Raw genomic sequence first — 6,161 nt, forward strand, 5'->3', positions numbered from 1 at the left:
TTGGCAAAGGCTCATCAATGTGAACGAGCTAGCAGCAGCGTTGTTCACGTTCGACATCTACAAATAGAAAGGACAAAGATAGATTAGAATTTGAATCCCTAATCACCCAATAAGAAAAATTAGGGCTAGGATCCAACAACAATATTTACATATTAGAAAAGGGATGTCGTAATCTAACATGCAAACAATTTGAAGGTAAGTGATCAAGCAAGCCGATCAAGCAAGCGGTGGGTGTGAGTGTACACCCATTAAGCGCCATTTTATAGGCCGCAACCTTATACCCACCTTATAGACCGGCTTCGTGAATGAGGCCTACTAACGGTAAGACTAGCATTTTTTTAATTATACATATATATACATATTAATCTTATAATACTATATTAGTATAGGGTTGAATTTTCAACTAGTAAAATTCTAGGGTTTGAAATTTAAATTGTCTAAATTAAACTTTTAATCACAAAACATAAATTTCAAAACTTGAGGGCAAGTTTTAAACTTTTCAAAACATAGGGGATCAAATAAAAAATAATCCAAATTAACATTTAATCACATAATTATCCGTATTTGATTTATTTAATTATTTCTTGCAAAACAATTTACCAATTTAATTAAAATAATTAATCAATTATCATATAAGGAAATTAATATTCAATTAATTGATAAATATCTTCAATTAGGTCAAGAATATACTCAAATATATCATAAAATCGGATTTATATTGACCTATTAAGATTAAGGTAAGTATCCAAAAGATAAACAGCAAGAAATCCCGAAATTAGCTCTTTCTGACGCTCGAACTCGCCGAGTACCACAATGGACTCGCCGAGTTGAACCTACTCGCCGAGTCCACTGTGGGACTCGCCGAGTTTATCAGGCAGAATGACAAAATTCAAAATTTGCAAGCAACAATCAAGCAACCAATGCATCAATTCAATAGAAACCAACCAGGCTCTGATACCACTTATGGGTTTTAGCCATATGAACATTCATATGTGCACATACAAACCCTAATGCTTGGATCTAGGTTTCTCTAATTGAACATGCATTGAATCCAAGACTTCTAATGAAAATTCTAGTATAATAACATAAGAAATTAGATTTAGATGATTACCTTGAATCACTTGCTTGAATCTTCTTGTCCTTGGAGCTTTAGAGTCACAATTGTCACTCCTCTAATGGCTTACAAACACCAACTAGCAAGAGGATGATTATAGAGAGAGGAGAGAGGAGGAAGAAATCGTTCAGGTTTTCTTTAGAGACAAGGTGTCGATTTCCCTTAACCCCTAGGGTCTATTTATACTAGTGAGGCTCCTAGGGTTTCACCCTTAAACCCTAATTGGATAACTTAGGCCCTAAGTAATCCAATACCTTAATGATAAGTCTTGGACGATTTCAAGGTCTATCCTAAGCCCCAAAACCGTCCCCCCTTATCCATAAGGGATTATAGCCCAAAGTACAACTATCATACAATTGACAGTTTATGCCCCTTTATTCAATTAATCTCTTTAAGTCACCAAATTAATTCCTAATTAATTTATGACTTATATTAATCAAATAATAATAATATTATTCCTTATATTATTCTCATAATATATTAATAATATTTCTTCTCTCATTATAAATCATCCTGTCAAGTTGCTATGGTGAAGGCAACCCAAAAGGACCATGCACAACCGGGTCAAATACTTGCCTAATATAGTTGCAGCCTTAGACACTATTCCAACACATATATCATCAAGTCCCCCCAGTCTGATGTTATTGGTACGCGGTCAATGACATCGGAATGGACTTAGTCATATAAATTGTGCGTCGTCAAGGGGTGTTTAAGAAAGTGGCCTGTAAAATGACCGTCATTGGGTATCCACTCTTACCCACTGCACTCTTGACTAGTGGGGGGTCGTTAGCCGAACGGGTAGGATAGGACATTAATTCCTCATTAATAAGTATAATGATTATTATAAAGTAACTAAATGTTTTTATAAATTCCCAATCATAGTTACTTTAGGAAAAATGTGAAAATGATGTTATTCCATGAAACTACACTTTGCACCTTGTCAAAGTCATTAGTGGAGCGTGTGTAGTTAACCGGTACACTAACTTGGACAACACAAGGGTGGCAAAGGGTAGCTCAAGAATTATCATAGATCAATGGAGTGTGTGTTGTTAACCGGCACATTGATTAGGTGGTAAATGACTCGAAATTACCAAGCTAATTTGAATGGTTATTCATACCTTGTTTGTGATCATCGGTGTCCTAGTCACAAACTTGAAGGGCATAATCGAGATTAAACATGCCATTGAAAAGTTCAATGAATCTCAAATGAATCTACGAATTTCATTTCATTTAAAACCTAATTGTTCATTTCGTTTTTTGTGGTGGAATTGGTAAATCGTCATTTACGTACGTTCATATAATTTGCAATTGGATTATGGCATCCCTATTCCGAATTGTGAATTATAGTGTTGGGTCCTATCCTTAATATTTCATTTGGATGTTATATTAAGGATTTCTTATCTAATCTAAACTTTGTTCCTTTTCTTTTTTAAATGTCTGGCTGAAACATTGCTTCTAGCTCGAACCCATCAAGCTCCTTTTCTCTTTTGAACATTTGTTGGAAGGTCACTTTTGATGGGTCTAATTTTTGGATAAGGTGTCTAAGTCCATAACTATTTCTGGTAAGTACTTGACCCGACCTGGCATGGTCCATTTGGGTTGCATGGCACCATGCAATTGGATAAACTAAATAAGAGAAATAACACATATGGTTTATTAATATATTATAAGTTCTAATATATTAATAATATTATTTAATTAGTTTTGATCAAGAATTAATTTAGAATTAATTAAGTGATCAAACGATAACTAATTATATATATGGGTAGATTAAGTAAATCTTCCATATCTTATATAGTGGACTAAGATGCTCCATGGATTATCAAGTTGGGTTCCACCCATAAGATGCTCCATGGAGTTAACCCATGGATCAAGAAATGAAGAGTCATGGAACATTAGGGTTTACCTAATGCAACACACTATATAAGCAATGTAACTCTCCCCAAAATCGGCTACACTAAGAAACGAGAGGGCTTGGCCGATTTTGCATGGGTTAGAGTATTCTCTCAAGTTTATTCTTTACTTTTGATGTTGTGTGAAGCATTTGAGGCATCACACTTGAGGTGCTAGGCTCACAAGGTTTCAAGGAACACTTTCAACAACAAGGTATGTAGTTCTATCTTTTATACAAAGAAAATTGCACCCCATGTATGCCAGATAGGTTCATAACCTTGGAAAATAACTTTGCATGATTATTAGACAAACATGGATCCAAGGTTATTAGGGTTGCATGTACACTTAGGAAGTGTTAGAATGCTCAAAACCCATCACTAATTTCAATGATTGGATCTGCAACATTCGCATGGCCCTCCAATACGAGGAGAAAGAATATGTCCTCTATGAAAAGCTCAAAGAAAAAAGATGAAGCTAAAGATTCCGCTGAAGAAATAGTTGAGTATAGGGCTCACGAAAAGGATGTGACAAAGGTGTCGTGCATGATGGTAGCCACTATGACTCCTGAGCTACAGCGATTCTACGAGGACTGTTGGCCTTACGAGATGTGCCAAGATTTGATGGAAAAGTACCATCAAAGTGCGCGTCAAGAAAGGTACGAGATTGTCACCTCGTTGAAAACTACTAAGATGGCAGATGGAGAGTCCATCACAAGTCAATTGCAAAGAATGCAATGATATGTGGAACGTTTGCTCAAGTTGAATGTCAACTTTGACGAAGAGCTGGCGATTGATATCATTCTCCACTCTTTACCTCCTAGTTATGATCAGTTCAAGATGACAGATAATATGAACAAGGAGGAAGTCACCTTGAGCAAGCTTCAAGGGTTGTTAAGAACCGCTGAAAGTGGGTGGAAAGGCAAAGTTGTCGCAACCACTCCTACTGTTGTTGCCCCAGTCTTGCCTATTTGACATGGGAAGGGGAAGAAGAGGAAAGCTCCCTCTAAGAATCGCAAGGGAAAGTCTCATGATGGATCCTCTTCGAATAGGTCCAAAGGAAAAGGTGGTTCTGCTGCTCCTTCATCCGATCCAAAAGATGCAGAGTGCTTCCACTATCACGACAAAGGGCATTGGATACGAAGCTGCCCGAAGTATCTGCAAGATATCAAGGATGGGAAGATAAAGCCCACCTTCGCAAGTATTTATACTATTCAATCTAATAACTCATCGCATGCTAGTTCTTGGGTCCTTGACACAGGATGTGGTTTTCACATTTATTCTGATTTGTAGGGGCTAAGAAGAAGTATGAATGTGGAGCATGGGAAGATGAACTTAATCATGGGGAATAAGAGAATGTCGCCTGTCACCAAGATTGGAGTTTATTCTTTAGTGCTTTGTAGTAGCTTAGGATTAGATTTCTCGTCAGAAATGACGAGGAACATTATTACCTTTCATGGTTTGTAAAGACAAGGTTTTAGATTTTCATTTAATAATGAAATTGGTTCTAATAATGCTTTCTATAATGGTATTTTTTATTTTGAAGCATTGCCTTGTAATGGTATATATGAAATTGTGATGGTTGTAGACAACATAAGAAATAATGTGTTGCAAATTGATTCATCCAATGGTTTGGACAAGGCATGCATGTGGCATTGTCGTCTTGGACATGTCAACAAGAAGCGCATAGCCCAACTCTAAAAGGATGGAGTGTTGGAGTCATTTGACCTAATGTTGGATGACACGTGCGAATCTTGTTTACTTGGAAAGATGATTAAATCACCTTTCATGGGTACTTGTGAAAGAGGTGAGGGATTGTTGGATCTCATACACACTGATGTGTGTGGTCCCTTCAGATCCACCACAAGGGATGCTAACCGCTTCTATGTTACGTTCACCGACGATTATAGCAGATATTGGTATATCTACTTAATCAAGCACAAGTCGGAAACCTTTGAAAAGTTCAAAAGAGTTTAAACAAGAAGTGGAGAATTAATTGGGCAAGAAGATAAAGATGCTCAGATCCGATAGGGGTGGTGAGTATCTTAGTATCGAGTTCCATGACTATCTTAAGGAATGTAGAATTGTTTCACAATTGACGATGCCTAGGACACCGCAACTCAATAGTGTAGCTGAGAGGCGCAATCAAACCTTGTTAGACATGGTTCGTTCCAAGATGATTCGAGCATCGCTACCTATATCATTTTAGGGGTATGCCTTAGAGACTGCGGCCTATATCCTTAATCTAGTCCCAACTAAGAAGGTTGCCAAAACACCTCACGAGATGTGGACAAGGAAGGTTACCTTGTTTGCACATATCAAGGTTTGGGTTTGCGAGGCTTTCGTAAAACGAGAGACTCACGACAAGCTTGAACCTCGTAGTGAGCGGTGTATTTTCATTGGCTATCCACAAAAATCTTTTGGATATCTCTTCTGCAGACTGAGTGACAATGTTGTATTCGTTACGAGGAGAGGGGTTTTCCGAGAGAAAGAGAAAACTCATATGCCAAGAAGACAATGGGAGGCAAATTCATCTTGAAAAGATTCAAGAGTCAAGAGATGAAGGAACCTCTAACACTAGAGCTCAACTTGAGGAAGAGATTTATGTTGAACCAATTGACGAGTCCTTACCTCTATGACATTCCGGTAGAGTTAGTGTTTCACCTATGTTGTATGGTTTCCATATAACAATTGTAGGTGACACGTTTATCAACGATAGTACACTGATAAATTTGGATGAACCTAAAAACTACAACGAATCCATGATGGGCCTGAAGTCTGCAAAATGGAAAGAGGCAATGGAAAATGAGATTCAGTCCATGTATGACTATCAAGTTTGGAACTTCGTTGACAATGTATCGGTTTGTAAGACAGTCGGGTACAAGTGGATCTTCAAGAAGAATACCGACATGGATGGGAAAGTGCATACATTCAAGGAACGATTGGTTGCAAATGGATTTACTCAAACCCCTAGGGTTGACTATGATGAGACCTTCTCACTAGTGGCCAAGATCAAGTCTAATAGGGTTATGTCAGCCATCGCTGCGTTTCATGATTATAAAATATGGCAGATGGATGTCAAAACCTCTTTCCTTAATAGGAAGCTGGCTAAAGATGTTTACATGTGTCATCCAAAAGGTTTTGTGGATGCCAAATAC

This window comes from Lactuca sativa, chromosome 9, assembly GCF_002870075.4.
Source record: "Lactuca sativa cultivar Salinas chromosome 9, Lsat_Salinas_v11, whole genome shotgun sequence".
In the NCBI taxonomy this organism is placed as follows: Eukaryota; Viridiplantae; Streptophyta; class Magnoliopsida; order Asterales; family Asteraceae; genus Lactuca; species Lactuca sativa.